Below are 23,565 nucleotides of genomic sequence, written 5' to 3'. Positions count from 1 at the left end.
TGCAGGTTGGTTTATTTTAGTATTGATGCAAGTTTCCTCATTTGTCCTCCCAAAACCAACTTTTTTTTTTCTTTTTTAAAAGAATCTGTTTCAGGGTGTACTGTAACAGCACCCACTGCCAGCACTGCAAAGCCCTGATTTTCAAGCCAGGCTGAGTAAAACATAGTTCTGAAAATATATCTAGCCGTGTGGATACCAGGTTGTCTCTGAAGGCCGAGAAAGTCCATTTTCTGCATCAGTGACAAAAAGACAGGGCACAGGACGGTCACTGACTTTAATAGGAGCAGGACAGGCTGCAGCTTAAAAGGAACCTGCTCCAGATGATGCGTCTGAGCTTGTGATTTACTATTAGTCTTGCAACACCAGTGTTGTAACAGGTACTGCTTTTGGGTGAAAGTCGACGGGCTGTCAGAGAGCTGTTGAATGTGTGCACAAAGCAGGAGTAAACAATCTGACACCCTCTACCCAAGAATATTTACTGCTAGAGCCATGGAGAACCATCAAATCTACATTTTCCAACAGAAGTAAGATTCCTCCTATCCTATTAGAGCATTACAGATTTACTCGACAACAGGTAGGGAACTTCAGGCCCTCAGCATTCATGTTAGGTTTGGTTTCTGGGTAAAACACTAAAAATAAAATTCAAGTTCAATAACCACTCTCCTTGCAAAACATGTGTCACCTATAAATATCCATCACATATGGCTATGTGCTACAGCTCTCTCGTTTACACTTTGTCTGCAGGTGGCAAACTAAACCCAGAAAATAAATATACTCTAACAGAAAAGTTAAAGAAAAATTTAAAGTCAGACAAGCATTTTCACATCAGAGGAAATCTGACTTAAGTACCATCACCTTCACCAGACTACCACACAGAAAATGTTCTAAAGGACTTGAGCCAGTGAAGATCCTACTGTGATTGACTATAAGATTGACTGTAAAATATCATCCTCCCTTTAACGGTATCTTTTTCCCTACCTCTACCTCCATGATGCCAGTGTAAGTAACTGTACCTGTACTGCTGTCTGTGTTTCTGCTCGTAAGGGAGTCCTGGCTGCTCCTTCGCCTTCCTACTCCTTGATAGCCAGGAATGGCAAACAAAAACAGTGTATTAAATTGAGATGTGCTTTCCTGCTGGAATCACTCATCTTTAAATGTAAAGGACAGTGACTAATCTCTTCCGTTCTTTCTCGTTTATTAGGGAAATAACTGTCTGTACTGGAAAAATTGTAGAAGTATAATATAGAAAAGAATAAGTAGGTATGTGAATAAACGGAATGAGTCAACATAGCTTTTGTTGCGTCAAATTGTGATCAGAAATCTACTGGAGTTCTTTGAGAGTGTTTATGACCTTGTAAATAAAAAGGATTGGTCAACGTAGCATAGATGGATTTCAAAAAAGGTTTCATTAAAGTTCCTCAGTAGGGGTCTTAAAGAAGTGAGACCACCCCTGGATAAGAGAACTGCTTGTTTCATGGATTAATGGCTGGTTATAAAATAAAAAACAAAAGGTAAGGATGACTTTCGCTGGTTGCCAGTGAGGTCTTAAAATGATGTCTGCTAGAGCTTGTTTTGTTCAACAACTCCACACGGTCTCAAAACAGGGAAGAACACTAATATGGCAAATTGCTGATGGTAGAAAATTATCTGCAATAACCAAAGCTGAAGTTCATTTCAAAGAAGTGCAACAGGCTCCCATGACACTACATAATAAAAATGGTAGGAGAAAATTACTAGGAGGGAATCTATGACTTGATAGCTCCTGGAAGTCTGGAAGTTCAGGTTAAAGAGACCAGGATCATGCAGCTGGAGTGGATGAAGGTGGATAAAAGGTGAGATAAACCTAAAAAATTATCAGTTGTATGGAGAAGATGAACATGAACTGGTTATTCAGTTTCTTAAAACAAACAAACAAACAAAAAAAAAAAACACAGGAAAATACCTAAAGAAATGTGTTGATAGTGGGGTTAAAACATGCAATTTTTTTTTTTTTCACAAAATAAATAATTACTCTGAGGATCACTCATTGTCACAAGATATTTCAGAGGCTGAAACCAAGAACGGATTGGAAGAAGATCCATCAAGATAAGTTGTTATTGTGCATTGTTATTACACACATTACCTATTTATCTAACTTTCTTTAAAAAAAAGTGTCCCTCATTTTAATGGAGCTGGAGGTGTGAACTAGTCAGTTGTTCTTAGCTGAAAGGATGAAGCTATGGTAAGGTCAAACTTAGCATGGGAGACTGGGGATGGTTATCTATAGAGGCAGGTGGGCTAAAGAAAAGAAGATGGAGTCCATGCAGAGTGACTGTGAGCCTGGCATCTGCCCTATTTCAGTTCTAGCTCTTCCTTTCCTGATCCCATAAGAGCATTAGCAGTTTCTTGGAAAGGTGCTTGGCTGTAAAGGGCATCCAGAAAGCACCCTGCTCCTAATCAAAGACCACTGAAGTCAAAGGGCGTTCTTTTCTGCAGCATTCTGGGTTTGCGCTTCAGCTCCCAAAAAACATTATCCATGGCAGATAACTGCCTGGGAAGCGATTCTACTCTCTCTCAGCCATTAATTGCAGATCCAAATCAGCTGCCCAGATACCAGAGACAAGAAACGTTTGACGTTCCCTGAGGCTGGGTTAGTTCTTGTGCTGAAGCTGCACACAGCCATGTGATACCCCCTCCCTGCTGCCTGCTCTGCACAGCTAAACTGATCAGACTCGGGCCAGTTCTTCAAAGCTTCCATACGTTTCTGATATCTGCTGAAAACCACTCCCCTGATAGTTGTCACTTGTACATTATTAACGAACAAAGATACCATCTTTTTGCATGCTAGCTATCCGCTCCATCCCATAAGAGGCTTTCTTTTTTTTCCTCTTTTTTTTCTTTTTTTTTTTTCTTTTTTTTTTTTTTTTTCCCAGAGTTATTTAAGAGTGTGTGGGTTGCCTTGTCAAATTGGTTGGGTAATGAAAGGGTATAGAAAACAGCCTGAGACCTGGTACTGTAGACATGTAATTATTTCTGATTTTAAGAGAGCTTGTAAGTTGGATTTTTTTTTTCCTATTATTTGTGCTATGACAATCATATCTGAGTGTTTACCTTTTAGCCTTATCCCATATTTAACAAGCTAAAAAGATGGATGCATTAGCAGGGTTTCTAAGGGGAGAAGAGTGTAATAGAGTTTCTAGTCCCCTTTGCAGCTATGTGAACCTTTCAAAAGCACAGGCCACAGAGGCTTGCAGTTTGCCTGAGTGACTGTTTAAGTTTGTTTTCATTCCGTATTTTTTTCTGGTGTTGAATATTGTGGAACAAGAGCATCATGGCACAAAGCTGTGGTCTGATAGGGCCCTTTTTACGCAGCAGTGTCAACTCTGCATTAATGGCTAGCACAGCTTATGCAGGAACATACACCTTTAAATTCCAAATACATCTCCACTTTAATTTAGCCGTGGCAAAACAGAAGATCAGATAACTCTCAAGCCAGACAAGAACACTCCAGGTACCAGAGGCCATGTGTTTCCCACCAGATAATTGAAATCCTCACTGTAGGCTGGGGTGAGAGCCAACCTCTCTGCCAGGAATTATTAGGAACAAGATATCAGTGTTGATCTACAAATGTACATTAGAAACGACAGTGATTTCCACAATACAGATAATACTACTCCATATATCCACTTAAAGGGGAGAGGGCTAAGTAAAGCTTTAAGCTGCATCCCTATATTCCCATGAGCCTAGCTGGTGTTCATTTTGGATTGCAAGGCAAACATTGTAGCATTCATGGAGACCTGCAAACATCAGTCAGCTCATGTTTCCTGCAGTGTGAAGCCCAAGGATGAACCCTCGCCTTTCTTTTTCCTTTATCAATCTCCTATATCTTAAGCTAGCCCGAAGTTATTAAACATAGAAAAATATCTACGCAGAGTTACCAAAACACAGTTTGACTTTCAGAGGTGATCTTCTGCAGCAAGTACTATGTGTTGGACTGACCATTTTGTGCTTTCACAGCATCTAAAGGTGAGGAGATATTTTAGATGCCTCATTTGAAGGTCATAGGACATAGAGACATTAATTCAAAAATCTGTGACAGTTTCAGTGCAGATTTCCCCCCCCCACATCCTGCCCCCATAATACACTTGGGTGAGCTAATGGGTAAGTGACTTAAATCCAACAGATATTGAAGTCTGGATGAGTTCGCTCACTTTTGCTTGTTTGTTTTTAACAAACAGAAAAACAAAACCTTTTTTTTTTTTTCATTCTTAGGAAAATAATTGACATACGTGATGCTGGAAAATTTCTCTGTCTGAAAATCCACACATCTGAAAATCTGAGGAGAAACACTGTATATTTATACGTTCAGCTGCCACTTCAATTAAAATGCCCTGTTGCTGTACAAAAATAGCTTGCCTGTAATTTGTCACCTGTTTTGAGCTGGATTCCAGTTACGTACTTCTGCAACTGCACTGAGAACGGGTGTCAAGAGGCAAGCAACAGCCTACATAAACTGATGATGGTTTGTGAAGGCACACAGTGTATTTAATTTGCAGGAAAATACACCAGAGCACAGAGCTGATCACTCAGATTTTGTCACTGAAAAGCAGAGGCTGTTCTAGACGTTGCCTGGTAGGGAGCAAAGGGGGAAGAAGGCCTCAGAGTTAAGAAAAAAAGCAGATTGCATGACTAAACTAGGGTGAAAATGAGCTGTGATCCATCGGGAGCAAGAGTCTGGCACTTGCCTTACCTTCACCCGTGCTGTTTCCTTTCCCGCTGCTTGAAGATAGCCAAGAGCTTCCTTTTTAATCAAGGACCATTGGAAAGCACCAGCGGGCTCCCACTCACAACGCGTTGATTGGCTTCCAACGGCAGTGACAATTGCATCCTGTAATCAAAATAGCAATCATTAATGGCACAATTATTCCCCCCCTCCCCGCTCCACACGCGTGCACGCACGCTTGTACCACTGAGTAATGACTCCAAGACACAGACTACAAACAATGCAAAATGCACGCCTGGCTCTGGGAAAGACAGGCCCCGGGCAGCCTGGTTTTCGGAGCATCAAACACTTCAGGAAAGCAGGTGTTGATGGCAGGGTCTGCAGACCAAGGGCCTGACTGGAAATCTAAAGGAATTGAGATGGGGATCCGAGGTGACGGAATTGGTTTTGGGCAGCATCCCTCCTGAAGTTTTGCTCCCTCCGGCAGCTTCTCTTCCCAGCACTGACAGTGCCCCGTGGCTATCAGAAAGTAATATTTGGGGGGTGACTGATTTTCTCACTGGTCTGAACACAGAGTTGGGGTACTTTATTCTGGAGATGCCTACCCATGCCGTCAGCTTTTCCTTTTTGTTTTACTTCCCGACCTGCTTTCTGCTCCCTGATGTTTCATTACTGCATAGGCTCTTCCCCATCTACACCCCGCACACGGACAGGGTCGCTTCTCCCACTCTGGACCATGTGCTGTCTTATTTGGTTATTCTCCTCCGTCAGTGGCTCAGGAGTCTGCTACTTTAGCATAGCTGCCTTTTCCCTTCCTTTTCAGAGTAAAATAAATCTCTGTAGAAACATATCCAGCTGAATGATAAATTCTTTTAACATTAATACTTGTAAAACAGAATAAAAATAGAGGTACTAAAGAATCAACTAAATGACGATTTCCCTTCTCAAATTCAATTTCTTGCTAGAGCTGGATGGACAGTGGACTTCACAGTTTGCTATAAAGGTAGAAATAAAATAGTAATACTAAAAAAAAAAAAAAAAGTATGTAAAACATGTATGTATTTTACATCGGGTTGTATTTGATGAAATAAAAATTAAAATAATTTTCTTGACAGCCAGTATATAACATTTCTTTTGCAATTTGGTTTCATTCAATTCTCAGATTATTTTACTTTAAAAATATTTACAATGAAGATTAATTTTTAAAAGTTGCTATTTTAAGACAAAGAGGTTGCAAAGTTACACTCTCAAATGTCAAAAAAGAAAGCTGTGGACAGTCTCAAAATCTGCAAATATTTTCTTGTTCCCCAGCAAAGATTTGCAATGAGCTGAAGCCCATTTTGTGCATAAATCTCATCCCTCTAATTTTCAGTTTAGTTTTTTAGATTTACTCCTCATAACCAATCATTCATTCCTAATGTTTATGCCATTTTTCTCCCTTTATAAGCATCCTTAAACATCCTTGAGGGAATCGAAGTCTGGAGGAGTCCAGCTTAGAGCAATTAATCTAAGAGATTCTCTATAAATACAAATTGGAGCTCTTTGTGGAGCAGTGAAGATCCCACTAGCAAACAATGCCCATTTCCAGTAGTCACAGATAATGCAGAAGGTCTTACCACTCATGTTTGGTGCCAACAAGTGGATATTGAAGCAATGGACATTTGCTCATCTACCACTGGGTTGGAACCGGGATCTACAGACAGGAAAAGGTTTCAGTATAATGGGTGGGTAACTGGAGGGGCTGAATCTATTGGCCTGACAGGCTGCAACATTCAACGTTCCACCACCACTAAACTACCTTCAAAACAGCTTGATTAAAAAAAAAAAGAGAGAGAGAGAGAGAGAGAGAGAGAGAGAGAGAAATCGTTATTTTCCTTTTCTGGGAAATAATGAAGCACATCCTAGATAGTTTATGAACTGCTACTCATGTATAAATCTTTGAATAATAAATTCATGGATTCCATTTACTCTTCTGCAATGCATTTTTCTGGATATGCTCTCATGGCATCATATTTTGGTTCTTTCTTTCCTTTCTCACCTGATTTGCAAGTCTCTGCTGGTAAAGAAGACACTGTATAAAGTAATCGGTGTAAGACACAAACACAGGTCCCTCATGTTGGGAAAAGCATTTCCTTGTCAGCCTGCATCAGACTGACTTATCAGCAAATCGTTAGCAAGAAGTAAGTCTCAAGAGTTTGCAATTTCATTCAGTTCATTCCAGATAAATGTTTAATTGTGTTTGTCTTTAGTACTTTTCTCTGGGATTATCCCAATATATTTGGGATATATTTGGTCTGGAAATGAGACTGAGGATTTGGAAGCCTGAATCAGTTTGGCAGAACACACAAACCAAATGCAGAATAAACCAGTGATGCTCACTTGTTGCACTTGGTAGCTTGTCAAGGCATGGTGTGATTGGATTTAGGACCTACAGTGGAGGAAAGCAGAAAGAGAGCTTGTTTGTACCTACAGGAACTGCACGGACAGACTCATTAGGTCCAGTTGCTGTTTTTATCAAGACTCATCTGCCCATGGTCATTTAAAGCCAGTTTGAGGGTTGCTTTTATTATTGCCAGACAGAGGCAAAGCAACCCTGCTGCAAAGAAGAGCCAGCCCCGTGGTTCGCTCACAACTGAACAGGGCCAGCATGGAAGCTCCTCCACTAAGGTCCTGCACATCTCCTTCCACCTACACCTTCACCACCATCCCTCAGGCAGTCCTGCTTCCAGGGAGTGGGTGCTTTTGGGACTGAGACCGAGCACAGGAAAAGCCAAGCTTTCCAAACCTCAGAAATAGTTTGGGACAGTTTTAATAGGTTCTTTTGTCACAGCTTGCCCACCTGTCTTTAGAGCCCTGCAGCAGAAAGGAGGACCTGAGGTTTAAGAAGAGGAAAAGTCTTTCCCTGCTTGATTCTATTAATAAGTACTTTTTTTTTTTTCATTTCCTTTTTTTCCCCAGGCACAAGCACTTTTTATTGTCAGCAAGTGCTTTTGACCTATATCAGGGATTTCAGCCAACGATGGCTATCAACCAGGGCACATACCAACTCTCAAAGAGCATAACAGCTCCCTAAGCCACAATTTTCCAGCAGCTGGACTGGTGGAAAGAAGGCCAAGATCTTCACAAAAGCAAACACTGTCTTACAGAGGCTTTGCCTTAAGGGGAACTGTGCGCTGCTACAGCCACTTCAGTCACAGGGTCCAAGGCAATTCCCAGTGCAGAAATAAATAAATAAATAAAAATAATAATTGGCTGGCTCCTCTACTACATGAACAGACACAAAAGCACAAACGTGCAGCACCGCCTTTTCTTAAAGTGCATTATTATTAATGGGAAATAGCAGCCAGATCCATCATGTTCAGCATGCCCCACATCACCGCTTCACTAAACACCACAGATTATATCCCTATAATTGCCTTCCTGAGCTGTCTAGCAGCCTCGATTCATTTCCATTAAGGCTCAGAAAGATGAGATCATTTAATATTTCTCCATCACCCCCTTTATATTTCCCCCCCCATTTTTGTAAATTTGGCAATTATGTGCTCACTGCCATCCCCTCAGTCACACGAGTTCAAGTTTAGCACTTGGTATTGCAGTGCAGCAACTGAAACAACAGTGAAGTAAAGACTGAAATTTTCACCGTGTGCTTTCCCCTTAACTTGAGAAGGAAATTTTATATTTGCGTGCAGCAAAATCAGGCGCACAACGGCTATATTTCTGCGCACTTTGCACAGAACAGCTCAATGGACTAGTGAAGAGGAGTGAAATAACCCATGGAAGAAAGCATGTAGCCTGATATCATCCAAGAACCAACACCAAATTTATAAGTCTGCTGACTTTTGGCTTTGGCAGCTGCACAACATTAATTACAAATGTTCTGGATGTAGATAAAGTTTCTGCACTCAGAAGTTATCATTAACGCCTCATCTGCGCTGAAAGGTGAACTGCACATTTTTTGATAAAATGGATTGAAAGCTTTGCCCAGTTTCACCAAGCGTCTGCATCTTCCTTTTGAGGATTTATTCCCCGAAGTCTGTGTCATCTCCTGTGCTGTAACTGTGCACGAGGAGTGTGGTCGTCCTCCGGCCCTGAAAGAGCCTCCACCTGCTCATATCGACAAGAATACTTGGATGGGTTAGGATGAGATTGGATTCGATGCCAGGATCATCTCCTCATAGAAACATAGATGTTAAATGAGCAATCCCCCCATCAGACATGTACAAATCCTTGAACTTCTGCCAGTCTGGAAGGATTGCTAATATCTGTATTACAGCTTCAGTGCTGGCTTTGTCTCTACGCAGACACTCACTGATGCTCTGCTTTTGAAAACATGATTCAAAATGCCATGTTGCCATTTCTGTTCCTTTCCTTAATTTTCTGCGTATGAGTTTTTAAATTTTGATTTTTTCTTTTTTCATTCTGATAACTGGAAATCTCATAAAGGAGCTATCAGATATTTTAAATCTCTCCTGTTCTGGCAATTATTACCCTTTGATACAGAGATCTTTGATGTTGCCACTACTGAATTTTTTTTCCATTCATTCCCCATGTCCTTGCTGTCAGACTCTTCCCTGATCTGAACCCATACTCCCCCAAAATGATGAACCCAAAGGGTTCAGGTGGGGCTTCTTGTTTTCATTCCCTGCCTGTGAAAGAGCCAGATAAAACCTGGACCTAAGCTCTGCCATCCCTGGGTGCCAGCTGATCACATCAAGAAGTTAAAGCCCACTTAAACGGCCTGCTGAGACAGCTCGGAGAACTTCATGCAATCCAGAGGATCCCCATTAATGCAGAAATGAATGGCCCATATTGGCAGCTCCATGGGGGACACAAGCAGCAAAACTTTGTGCGCGATTGGTATATAAAAGAAGGCACAGAACAGGAAACATGAATACCAAGAAAGACAAGTCTTACAGGAAAGGGATTTGCATGATTCACCTCCAAAAATAATTAAATAAAAATAAATGACCTAGCACAGACTTATGCAACACTTGGCCAGCTCCTAATTTTGACTTCAGTGGAACGTAATGATTTACATCAGCTGGATGTCTGTCAGTATATAGACACATTAGGATCTGACAGAGAAATATCAGTTTGCCCATGCTTAAAATACCCTGGAGATGAGGAGGAATTCAGGTATAACAGAGCTAAAACATTAAACTGCCTCTTTGAAGCTCCAGGATGGAAAGCCACCCTCTAAGGACCCAGTTGTACATCATTTGGGGAGCAGCACAAGATCCCCTTGGCTTCAGATCACTGACAGAGGTGTGAGGGCATTTTTAAATCGAGGTACTCAGAAGCCAGGGTCTACTTTCTGTCCTTAGAGGTGAGACCATTCCCTGAACCCTGCCATCCCAAGGCAGGAGGGAAAGGCGAGAAGGCACATCATTTCCCAAGGACAGACATGAAGGAGAACAAGTCAAAGACGCAGGAGCGGGCACACCGGCATTTATCAACCCGCATGCTAATGAGAGGAAAAACAAGAGGCGTTAGAGCAAGTGCCATGGAGACAAATGTAGCAGGAGGCTCCACAGGAGCTCCACAGGGATGATCTTCCTGCAGCCCTCTGCTGCCTTCTGCCTCAAGGCAGCACCAAGGCTCAAGACACCCAAATTGTGTCGGGCTGACTCATCTAATGGCTAACAAAAGGGGCCACATTTCCACTGCATAAAGCATTTTATTTAATTTTTTAAGGCAATCAGTAAGCCCCTAATTATAATGTTTCCTTCCTTGCCCTTGCTCAGATCTGTGTCAGCCCAATAATATCACCAAGTGGAATAGACACAAGTTTTACTAGTCCTTCAGGGCTATTATGCCAAATGAGGAATTGCTACATATTCACTCGCAAACAGCTGCTAATGTTTAATTTTTTACGTAAAATGCTTTGGAAATAGAGATGCAACGCACTGAGCAGCTGTTAATGCTCTGTTTTGCTTGTGCACGGGCTGTAGAGCAGAGGGCAATGCTTATCTCCAGCACTGTTGCTGCTACACTGGATTGAATACAACAGCGTAGGGTGAGGCCTCATCTAAACCCTTGCTCGTATCAGCTCCAGCTGTTGGGCTTTCAAAGAGTCCTGGAGTTTGGGATCACATTGCAGAGAATTTCCAATCTTAAATCTGTTGTCAAAAAGAAGAAAAAAAGCACTTCCAAGCAGGGAATGCTTTTTTGTCTTCTTTTGTTTCTGCACTTCAGAAAGAGATGGATTTTGTTCCCTGAATCACAGGAAGCCAAACTGCTTTTTTTTTTTTTTTTTTCTTCTTTCCCACATTATGGTTTTTTTCTGATTTCACTTCACAGTTTTCCAGGTGGGGGCCAATGGCTGAATGAAGCTGGACAGCGCCAGCAGTCTCCAGGTACAACTGGCTTTCACCTCTTTCTCTAGCAGTACATATGAAATCAAACCAAAAACAAACCAACCAAACAAAAAAAAAAAACACAACACCACCAACAAAAACCAAGCAGCCAACTACAGGTCTCAGGAGGACAGAGAAAGTGGAATTAGTCACCCTTTGAAATATGGGGGCCATGGCAAATGAGAATAGATGGGCTTTGATGTCAGGAGGAGAAGCTGGCAGTTGAGCTCAAACTCTGATAGCTCCTTCTCAAAACCTGGCTCAGACTGACTTTCATCTTCAAAAAAGCTTCAAAAAAGCCTTTGAGGGATGTCTCCATTGAAAGGTGAAGCATAGGGAAGGAACTGGAGAAAGGCAGCCACATCAGCAAGTCCAGCCTTGCTCAGTCTGTGAATTGACACCAGCCAAAACCTGCGTGTTTGCTCAGGGAATCTGCACATGAGAGCTGGAATTGGGAAGCTCAGGTTTAGAAATGGCTGCTGATGCCCTTTAACTAAGAAGAAACTCTTCTTACTGTCATCTTGACACTATTTGAGCACAATATCTGAAACTATATGGCCAACAGATTAATTAAGCGTCCAGTGAACAAACCCTATAGGGAAGGTTTATCGAATCAAGGCACAGAGCAACAAAGTGATTTAAGCAAGGCTATAGCTAGGGCTGGTCCGCTGAACTCATTCTCTGTGCATGAGACAAAGATTTTTTTTTTTTCAAGAGCACTACCACCATGTCTACCTTTTGTACTGCAAAGCCCACAAAACTTATTAAAACAGGTTAGCTAAGGCACAAGCATTCTGAACCGCTTCCTGCTGGGTTTCTTCAACTAAGAGAGCAGAGTTTGGCTTTAATGCCTCAGGGCAAATGTCTTTGAGCGTGTATGTGTGTGCATGAGACAGAATAAATTTGATCAGATTTGGTGTGACAAAATTATCAAGGAAACATTTGCATTGCCATTTATGCAGCAGGCTGCACGATGCAAAACAGACCGAGAACATGTTCAGGGTGTCAGGCAGCTGTACACCACAACTAATGGGAACGGACGTGTGAGCTGCAGAATGATCATACTCATTAACAGTGACATCCAAAACTAACATGGACAGTGCCTTCTCACCAAGGGCAACTAACGTGTCTGAAGCTCCTCTGACTTGAGCCATTTCTGCAGTGGAGATCAGGGCAGCTGAGGTGCTGTAGATGTGTCCTGACATCCTCCCTTCCCTGTGCAGGACCCTCATCTCTGGCTCACTAGGCCGTATCTTGAGGGTGTTGCCACCACAGAGATTAAGGAGACCTACAGCCTTTTGTATCTTTGTGCCCACTTGGGACCAGGACAGCAGAAAGGGAACTGCAGCCTATTTATTGCCCTCACTGTTTAAAATGCACCTGGAAGTCAGAGCAACAGATTTGCCCCATTTGCAAGCAAGCACTCTGAGATCTCCGGTGATCCTTTAGGGTGTGACATGCTCTAGTGGTTCTAGGAAAATTTAAGTGCACTACCTTTTTCATTCTACTTTTGCACCCAGTTACAGGACTGAAGAGAGTGCTTCATATATATACAGGAGATATTCTGAATGGGAAAAAATGTAGAATTAAGTCATTTTACATGTCACTACATTGCCTAGGTTTTGGTATAAGAGCTCCCTTAAAAAAGAGGTTCTGTCAGACCTCAAAACCTGGGCATTTTGTATGTGTGTGTTAGTGGCTCCTTTGTCTTCAACCAGTTCTTCCTTTTTATTCCTATAAATACACCAGGATTTGGCAGGGAGAACTTCACAGGGTGGAACTGAGTAATGGCTTTCGGGGTTTCTATAAATTAAGAACACCCGACTTGACAATGTACATGTCGTCTTTATCAATTTACTCCCCAGGCCCATGCCAAGTGTTCTGCAATAAACTTCCTTTCCATTTCCCACCTAACCATGTGTGGCATAAATCCCACAGATCAGAGGCTGCTCACAGGGCTGAGGAAGGATCAGCCTGGGGTGGTTGTCTTCAGATGTGATCAAGCTGAGACAACCATTCTCTACTTCTCACCCTCAAACATAGCAAAGAAACCTCAATCCAATGATTAATCAGGGTCTGGGTTATTTTCTAATCCATATGCAAAGCATCTGGACACCCCTATTTGGTATGCTGTCTGCCACCTTTCTTTCTGCTTTGCTTGTAAACAAGCTGCAGGTGAAGAGTGCTGCTCAGCACTTTTCTGACTTTATCCCACTTTTTTTAAATACAGCATAAATGTGATTAACACATCGGTCTGATTATCTCCAAAAGGATTTGAGAGGGAGACTGCCAGACAGCTTTGAGTCTTTGAAAATCCTATTAAGGTTAAAGAAAGCAAGTAGGGTTGATAGAAGCGAGTGAGGATGTGGAAGATTACTACGATAGCTCGGGAGAGGTGTGGGAAAAGAAGAGCTGCACTTTCATACCCTGCCTCTTCATGTCACCCCAACAGAACATGTTATCACAGAGCAATGTTAAATCTGGCCCTTTCTTTGATGACAAAGGTAGGTGTTGTACTAGAAACAGACTGAAATCTCCTCTCTTGACCTCATGTGTCATGTTTTCTCCTTTGCTCACAAATTACACTTCTTACAAGCTTTTGACTTCTTTCCTGAGCTGAAAGCCCCTTGTCCGGCTTTTTCAGAGAGCCGATAGCACGTGAGGGGCAGGGCACGTGAGCATCTTGTGACACCACACACAGATACTTTCAGAGGTGTTTGGGTATCTACAGTCCTGAAACATGCCTTTCTTGGATTCAGTGGGCTGACTCTGCAAACCTAGCACAGCATCTGCACTTCCATCTGGGAAGCAGCAAAGAAATCTGGACTGACATATGGGAGTCACTGCTTTTTTAAATTTCTGACATTGATAGATCTGCATCTGAATTTTCAATAGTGGTATCCTTGGACTGAAGGGTGAACTCCATTTGCCCTTTTCTCTGTTGGATGAAATGGACTTTCAAAGCAGTACTACATTGATGGAGAGTCAAGGCTCCTCTGTGGCAAGAAAAGTTGTGCACTCCCTGCCGGGAGGCCACATGGTGCTGCTGGGGCTCACTGCTGTCCTGATGCAGCTGTGAAAGAGCTCAGGACAAGAAATCTCAGTGCTTTAGTCACATGGAGATGTAGATGTGACAATAAAGATGTTCCCTGTACTACTTAAACATGATGTATCTTCAAATCAGTTCTTCATAGACCTTTAGGAAATCTGTGTTTTTGTTTTTTTTGTCCTTTTCTTGCCCCATTGTCCTCTTATATTCCTTTTCTTCAGATGTCTAGAATAATCCATCACGCTGTTAGCGAAGTGCAATTGTATAGACATAGATACACATGTGTGCATATACATGTATACATGTCTACATACATGTATGTGTCCCATTGCAAAATTTTTACATCCTTGCAATCTCCTGGAAAATTCCCCAGCAGGCATTAAAAGGCAGAAATCTCCAGAAAGGCTAATAAATCATTCTAAGTATGATGTTTGTAGGGGAAGACATTTTAGAGATGATAAAAAGAAGCACATTTTCAAAATGTCAATGAACCCACAGAAATGGTGAACAGCCTTTCAGATGTCTGCCTACTTATTAGAAACGGGCAAATTCAGGTACCTGAAATATTTGACTGGGAAAAGTCAGAGTATAAATGACTGTGTAGCCTTTCCAAGCCTATAAAAAGGGAGACAGGGATCAGAAATGATTGGGGGAAAGAATGAGTCTCCCACAAGCCTATTTTTCAGCATCTGGAGTTCAGCTTGTCCCTGAAAACTGCGGGAAGCAGGGCGCAGAGAAGTAATTGCTCATGAGAAATTCTTTTTGAATACATAGGACAACATTACTGGGCAGCCAGGTAGCAGGAGGCACAAACATCACACCCGTCTGCTTCTCAGGAAGCTGTTTGTATCAGTTTCTACATTTCCATATATTTCTGTTCTATAAATTAATACTTGGGAGGAATGTTACCAAAATCAAGGGCTTGGTGTGTCTATTTAGACTTCCCAAATCCCAGCATCTCTCATATGACCATACATGGGAGGCATAAGAAGCACTGAACATAAACACAAATGTAGGATATAATTGCAGGAATGAGATGTGATGATTACTGTTGCTGATCATACATTCATTATGTTTCTGCTTTTGAGTGCTATAGGGAACACGAAGCTCACTTCCCTCCTCAGCACCACAATTACAGAGCATTTTACAATAGTATCCTTGCTCTTTCTTTTTTTCTTTTTTTTTTTTTTTTCCTTTTCTTTTCTTATGATTGGTAGAGTTACCATTTGGAAATGAAACTCCTACAACCTTTCATTAAAGGAGATAGGAAGCCAAGAAGGTAGCATTATATATGGCATTTTTATGAAGCATTAGGCACAAAGTGATAGCCATATTATTGTATATTAGAGAGCCCTGAAGGACGCTCAGCCAACATGATAGCTTGATTGCATGTACATTCAAATATATCTTTTTTGGAAAGGAGATATGGGCTAATGGAACAGCTAAGGGGCCATGTTCTGGCAGGTGAAGGGTTGATTTTTTAAGCAGAGCTATGACTGATAGCTTTAGTTTCCTAAAAATATGGCTTAGTTTTGTAAGACTATTGAAACATTCACAGCTATTTTCTGGTACACCAAGGACCTGATTCTTCTCTCACACGTAGCACTGGTCCCTGGGAATTTATGCCTGATTCATACCCATGTAAAAGAAGAGAAACCCCAGCTGTGTGTTTCTTTATACAAGGTATTTAAGCACAATTTTAAATCAGCCCGTATTCAGTGAAGACCAAAGCAGATCTTAGGCTTTCAGTAAAGACGCTTGCTTAAGTGCTTTGCTTAATAGGAATGAACTACAAGCCAGGGCTTTAGCAGCTGCTTTAGGTTTTAGTACCTGCACCTATAAAAATACTTTATATTGATGCCCATCTACCCACTAGGAAAAAAAAAAAAGACGAAGAAGAAAAGCAACATATTAGATCACAACTTTAGCAGACTTTCCTGACTGCATCTGCAAAAATTCTGTCTATTCTGTGAAAGGACAATCCTCACTGAGACATACTCCAATAGGAGTCCATGTGTGAGCTCCAGAGCTTACAAACTGCTGTTTCAGTAAACCCAGACACAAGCATGCCCTTCTTTGGCACAGCTAAGATATGCTGGTGCATTTTATAGATGCAGTTACAAAAGCCAGCTGGAAACTTAATTCACTGTGTTTCACATTAAGAGCATGTTGATTGTAATTAAAATAATTTATATCTTGCAAGGGCAGTTTTGTAATGCTCTCACTTCCACCAAGGGCCATGAACTGCAGCAGCAATTAGTAGGAGACATGACTGATAGAAGTTACAGTTTCAAAAGGTCAGAGACAAGTTTTCATCCTCACAGTATCTGAATACAGCATCAGATTTGAAAGGAGCTAAAACCGATATAAATGGGTTCATGTTTGTAACTGTCAGACTGGACCCAGGTAGACATACGTGGTATGAACAGACCCCCGATTCCTATACAATAGCCAGGTCCAGGGGCTCATAGATCCTGCTGATGAAACCCCCTGAAGGGCTAAAGCCCTTCCTGGTGGATGCCTGCGAAAACACCCACACCCTGCTGGAAGCACTCCCGCAGTCAACACACAGGGGCTGCCCTCGCCCATCCCAATGCAGCAGCCCACCTAGCAGCTTCTGTAAACACACACATAAATAGTTTTTCTTTTTAAGAATAATAATAAAAAAACCCACTTCTAAACTAGATTTGTTGCACTGATAGGTACTTCAGGCTTAGAACATTTTACAATATTCAAAGCTCCATTAGGTACACAGTTAACTATGGATAACTGGGATTTCTGTAATTATATCTGGACCTGAGCTTCCTTGTACTGAAAAAAGCATTAACAACTAGAAAAATAACAAAAGAAGAGCACAAGAAAATGAATATATGATTCTTCTAGTTCTGCGGTTATGAAGGAAAGCTAGAAAACGACACCTACCTGTAAGGAACCGCTGGGGTACCGTAGAGTATTCCAGTGACTCAGTGCTGGGGGCCCCAATGGGAAACCCCAAGGGGGGGCAGCAACAAATTGCACAGCTCCTGATGTTCCCTAGCTGATGAGATAAACGGGAGTGGATGTGTCCTGGGAGGAGAGGCAGACCTGTACCCCCAGAGGCAGCACCACCAGGTTGTCCTCCGTACTATGGAGCACCCCGGGCTGTCACCACCCATTCAAGGCTCTGCAGAGGTAGGCACAGAAGTTGTTACAGAGGTCACAGGCTCTCCACCTTCCATAGATACTTTCTTATTCATTTGGGCATTGTTGCTCATGCTTAGTAATGACTACGACCACCTCAAATTCTGCTTTCTTGTACAGCTGCTATAAAAACAGAATCAATCCTCTGCAAGTTTTCTTCAGTTGATAAGAGTGTAGCAGGCAGAAAGGTCAACTACTTCACTCCTTTCCCTGCTGTTCTCTGAATGCAGCAGCAGAGAAAGTCAGCATAAGAAGTCTTTGACATTTCTTGTATTTCTTTATTTACTTTTGTTGGAAGTAAAGCATTCCCCATTTAAATCCCAATTTCCTTTCTCCATCTGCAATTGGGGTCACCACGGCAGGGGTGAAGGCAGCGTGTATCTGGCTACATACAACAGGCACCAGGTCAGCAGAAATAAAAGACAGCGCTCAACACATAACTATAATTGTTAGAGCAGAAATGCACCGACCTAAATGGAATTTCACCTTGGGAGTTTCGGCTGAATTGAGTCTAAACAGAGGTGAAATTCCCCAGGCATATGGCAAGTCCTCTGGCTGGTGTCGGCAGAGACCCGCATCACTTCATCAGCCCTTGGAGGCCACCATTAACTCTACGGAGTGCTGTTATTAGGGAGACGAGAACAGCTGTAAGTGTCTCTTAATGCCAGTGGGGAGCTGGGGAGTGCTAAACTACTGAATGTTTAATATAAAAGGAAGAGGAATATAGCTCCACTGAATTAGTTTAGGCCACGGAGGTCTGTTTGTTTCAATTATCACTGGTACAGTCAAGTCCCCTGAAATCCCCCATTAGCTCCTATCGTGTTCTTTTATACGGAGGGACACAGATCTAGGCTGACTGGATCAAATACCTCTCGCTTTAATGAAGCGCTTTTTTTTTTTTTTTTTTTTTTTTAATAGCACACATTGGAGCAGATACCAAAAAAGAGAGTGTAAGCACTTAAAAATAAATGGGTCAAATGCGTCACCGGTGTAACTTGATGGGATGTATCGATACTTTGTTTAGATCTAAGCTGCTGGGCAAGTGAAACAGCAGTAAAAAGGGAAAAGAACAAATAACTGGAACTAAATAAAGAGCTGCCTTACCTCTCTTCCTGGCTTCCCTTCCACAGAAGGTCAGCATGTGATGTTTCCGCTCTGCAGTGAGGCATTTGGGGAGAAGTAGTTACATCTATCATCTCCTACCTGTTAATGCTATTTACCAAACCCTTCCTAGGAAAAGGGTTAAATTCATGCCTGGTGCCTCCCTCCAAGCTCTCATCCATGCCACTTAAGTAGATTGAAAAAAATAGCCTCCAAAAAGTAGCATAGTTCCCTGTTTCTTTTGCCTGGCTGCTGCAACCACCTAGGGAGAGATTTGAATTTGTTTTAAAAGTTCAGGATTGCACCTCAATTAAAGTTCAAAAAACATCAAATAAAGCCAAAAAGGCAGAGTTCAAGTGCTCTGCTCCCTTCATGCATCTGACAGAGCTCTGGCGCGAGCTTTGCTCCTTGCCCTGGGGAGGGAGGGACGTGCGATCACAACCCGTAACGCAGCAGAGGGGCCGGTGCTGAGGGATGCAGCTCGGAGATTTCAATGGCCACACGAGCGTGCCAGCAAGCCAGGCTCTCCCCAGCACTAACACACAAGGAGAAGTTCTCACTAAGATCGGAAGGAAATTCTTTCCTTTTACACTACCAAACCTCATTATACACAATCCACTTGCAAGCCGACAGCTTGCTCTGCTCAGCCTGGCTGCCAGGAAATGCTGTCTTATTTCAAGGCTGAATTTCTCCAGGCTCGGTTTTCCAGCCTTCTTGTTAGGCTCTATTTTGCAAGGTCAAAAAGCCTTTGACTCTCAAGACTCCTCTCCATGTACATGTTCTTAAAATGAATGGTAGAATCTCCTCTCAATCTTCTAATGAGCTAATGAATAGAGTTGTCTGTGCTTCAGGTCATGTAACTCATTTCCCAGCATCTGAATCATTTTCATAGCCTTCCTTTGAGGTCTCTGTAAGATCTTCATGTTGCTCGCCAAGAAGCCACGTCGGAATTGCATGCAATCCTCCAGCAGTTATCAGAGCTGTACTGAGGACTGAGGTTTCTCCCCTCATTCCCTTGATGTTTTCTTTTCATGTGCACACAGGGCTGCCCTTTTGCTGCAGTGCCAAGAGCTGGCATTGCAGCTGCTCTCCATGATGACCCCAAATCCATCCCAGAGCCACCATCTCCCAAGATGGTCTATTCTATGAGTCTCTCCTATAATTTTCCTTTCCAGGTGCATCAGCTGAACTCCGATGACATTCAGCCTTAGACCTGGTGCTATTTAACCATAAGCACTCAGACTGTCACCGCTGAACCGAGCGATGTGACCGCTTTTGCAGGAGCCTCTCCTGCTGCTGTCAGGGGTCTCGCCGCAGCAGATGATGAAGCAACACAGTGTAAAGGCTGGACTATTTTGGTGAACCAGAACAGGGTCCGCATTTCTTCATCATAGATTGGGGCACGTCAGTGGCTGACTCCACTGAGAAAATAGCAGAGACCTTCACAGCACAGGAACGGGCAGCCTGGGGAAGGTGCATGCAGGCAGGTGCTGGAGCTGCTGCAGGTATCTCACATCGAGCCTTCCTCACTGCTCATCCTGGTGCCAAAGGAACAACAAAGAGGAGCTCAGCTTTGTGGATGTGCACGAAAACTGCAGGCAGAGAGCTGGTGCTAATTACCAGTCTGCTTTCTAACAATAAGGGGGAAGGCTTCAGTGCAGGGGGGCCTTGGGTGCTCAAAGGCCGGAGGAAGAGGAAAGCTCACCATAAACCAACACAAACATGGTCAAGCATCCAGTAACTCTGAAGAGAATTTTACCAAACATTTCCCTTTTCCGGAGATTTCTTTTGAAGAGAAAAGAAGAACAATCTTGTCCTTCTGCGGAGATATATTCCAGTGAATAGACTATTTTTTACAGTAGCTGATGCCCCTGCCAGCCCACAGGAAAGCAAATTGAGTGATTAGAAGCATCTAAAAACTATTGCTGCAAGTGAAAAAGGACATAGAGCAAGGACAGCTATTTTTAAGCTATGCAGCAGTGTTGCCTGCTGATTCCACAGCACCAAAGTTATAATTTCTTGTTCATCATGCAGTTACTTTTCCCTCTCTTCAGACCTGTAACCAAACTTGTAATCTGTGCCCTGTGAATTGCTACAGTGGCAACCAAAGAGAAAGAAAACACAAGTCTGAGAAAAAGATTCATGCACTGGCCTTTAAACTGCAGAGTTTCTGAGCGCAAATTGCATTTGCAGATCTTAATGATGAATGAGAGGAAGTCCTAGGTTATGCTGGCAAAAAAAGGCCAGATGATTTTGGACTTACAAGGGATCTAGAGGAGGGGTGACTGCACTAGCTAATGAAAATACATGTCAGGCACTCCGTGATGACAGAGCCAAGCGTTTCTGTTCATCAGCCCAGGTTCTCCAGCTAAGCACTGAGGCCAGGGAAGAACCAGAAGCCAGATTTCAGGAGATGGCAAAAACTTCTAGGCACTGCTCTCAAAAGTGGCCGGCTCTAAGGTCGGAAATATGTCCATGTTTCCACAGGTGGAATTTGAGCAATCCCTTAAATCCCAGGGAAGCAGAGGTGAAATTGAGTGCTAGCCTGCTGTATTTTTTTATCAGTGCTGAACTGCAGGCACTTCTCTTCAGCCTGCAGTAAATACAGAGGATATCTCATTAGCCCAGTTTAAAAGTGGAGGAGGTAAGAGAAGATATATCCACCGGTGTTAAGTGGAATAAAGAATTATACACAAACAGCGCAAGCCTACAGCAGCTGCAGTCAAGAAAACAAATCAACCATTTATTACTTCTCCTTCAGTGTTCTTAAACATTTATGGAGTGCCATCAATAACCAAGTTAATTGTGAATGGCTGCTTGTGTATTTGCAAGGCCTGCTTTAACCTGCACGAATCAGAACTGCCGTGAAAGGGACTTTTCATCAATGACAATAATTATATGGCCCTTTAACTGCTTTCTGCATACCTCATGGCATGATCCCGTTCAGCGAGTCACGCTGGGCTTTGTGCGGTATTATCAATGAGTGGAGCTGAAGAAAGCCAAGCAAATTGGAACAACTTATTTCTTTGTGTTTGTGCATGCCGGATGAGTGCCCTCTCTGGAGAAAGGAAACAGACACCATTTTGCCAGGCAGAAACTCGTCAAAACATTCACAGCAGAGCAAACGGACATGCTCAACGCTCCCTGCCATTTAGCAAGGTAGAAATTAATCCTGAGTGACCCCATTACTGCTTGTGGCAGCTTTCTTAATTATCTAAACAAACAATAAAAATAATAATAAAAAAGAAACAAACTGCATACTTGTGCAGTGACCTAGTGTCAGGAATGAGGAATTTGTCTCCAGACTGATTTAATCATATCAGAAAGATGGATGCCAGTATTCATTACTGTGACAAAATGCTTATTGCTTAATCACATTATCTGCCAGCTTTCAGCTAGGCTGAGACAAGTTTATCTGACACTGACCTGCACTGAGGATCTTATGGAGCTGCCTCCTGGCTGGGGCTGCCCCAGGTGCTTGGTTTCATCAGGATGTTTCTGGAGTCTCTGGGGCTGCACCATGTACACCCCATCAGATTTAATCTGGCTGCCTTATTTTATTTATTCCCACCCTTTTGGTTGGCTGGCCCATGTGGATGCAGCCTTTTCACCCAGCTGGATAGAAAGCGGGCAGCAGCAAACAGGTACCACACAAAAAAGAGTTTCTGATTCCCCCCTCAAATGTGTTTTTCTTTTTTTTTTTTTCTGTGAAGCCCCCTTACTTCCTGAAGACAAAATCCAAAGAACATTGTTATTTTTTTTACTGATTCACCACTTTAACAGGCTAACCCCCAGTGACATCCTCCAGACTTCCTCCAGTCAAAATAAGAGCTCATGGAAAAAAAAAAAATCTGTTTAAGGTGTTTCTGAAATGTTTTCCACATTGGTGACATTTAACAGATTTTTGTGTTCTGCTCAGCTCTGGTGAGAAATGCAGAGAACAAAGCAAGCTGGTGCTCTGACCGGCTGATTTAAGTGAGGATGAAGATACTGAGAGTCTTTCCAAGAAGTGGCCAAGTGTTAGGTCCTGCTCCTAGCTAGCAGGAGAGCTGCATCCCACCCAGGATTTCTGTAACTACTGCACAGAACATGAATAGGTCTCCTACAGACCTTGCTGAATGAAGCCGTAAATACAAGCATGTCCTACAGACTGCACATCCTCAAGCTTATAACTTCTGTTGGAGCTATGACACATCTTTCACAAAGACATTTAGCCTCCAGCTAAGGACTTCAAATGATGGAGAATCCACCTTGCCGCCGGGTAATTTATTTCAGTGGTTAATTACTCTCACTAAAAAATGTGCGCCATATTTCTAGTCCGTGTTCGCCTAGCTACTGCTCTAGTGCAAGTTTTTAAATGAGTTTAAATGCATGCTGGAACAGGACTTTGGGAGTTAATTAATACTGTTTGGATAGCCAGACAGTGGAGACATGTTCAATAAAGCTGACATTTATGTATCACTATCAATTCACAAAGATGAAACACACTGAGCTCCCTGCAAAGCAACAGGCTCGTGCATTTTTAGACATCCTTGTAGAATTTCAATAAAGTCATAACAAATAATCTACTTAATTTCCTCCCAAACCTGCTCTCTATAATATCAGGGTAGAACAGTTTTATTTCTCATAATTTAGGGGAAAATATTCACTCCATAGTCCCTTGCTAGCCTGAGCTGAACAACATTTATCTTACTATTTTCATTTTTTTTCTCCATGATTTATAAACTCTGGTGTCTTTCCCCAGAGATGGGCATGAGTTTTGGATTCCTGACGTTGATTGATTCATGGGGAAAAAGTATGTAACATTTGATCTGACAAGGCAAACACACGTACTCCTTGGGCAGGGGTACCATGGAGAGAGGTAATATTTGGAGCCCTGGACAGAGTTCTGTTCAGATGTTATACGAGTTCAGATTCTACACGAAATGACTGTGAATATGCAAAGAGAGATAAAGTAGTGGGAGTAAAAAATCCCCCCAAATACTTCACATGCTGAATAGCTCTGGCCAATTCATTTATTGCAATTCTTCCTGCAATTCCATACCTTGCCTAAAGTGAACGGACAGGATTCCAAATCAGTTCAGACCAACAGATCTAGGACACAACCTAAAAAATGCTAAGACATGCAACCTCTTTTAAACCATCTTTTTTAAACCATCAATGCAAATATCTTTTTT

General features: G+C 42.4%; 1 long non-coding RNA gene across 1 annotated transcript in view; it reads right to left on the bottom strand.

The window, feature by feature from the left end:
* LOC106043488 (uncharacterized) overlaps positions 1-23,565 on the bottom strand; it is a 122,643-nt gene that overhangs the window by 54,391 nt on the left and 44,687 nt on the right. Inside the window, exons 6-7 of the long non-coding RNA XR_010825295.1 lie at positions 6,319-6,395; positions 4,730-4,867 (exon numbers count right to left, since the gene is read on the bottom strand). This is a non-coding gene — a long non-coding RNA (uncharacterized lncRNA). The remainder of the gene's footprint in view (positions 1-4,729; positions 4,868-6,318; positions 6,396-23,565) is intronic.

The sequence above is a fragment of the Anser cygnoides genome, chromosome 16 (genome assembly GCF_040182565.1).
Source record: "Anser cygnoides isolate HZ-2024a breed goose chromosome 16, Taihu_goose_T2T_genome, whole genome shotgun sequence".
Classification (NCBI taxonomy): Eukaryota; Metazoa; Chordata; class Aves; order Anseriformes; family Anatidae; genus Anser; species Anser cygnoides.
This window is presented reverse-complemented; position numbering and strand designations above follow the sequence as displayed.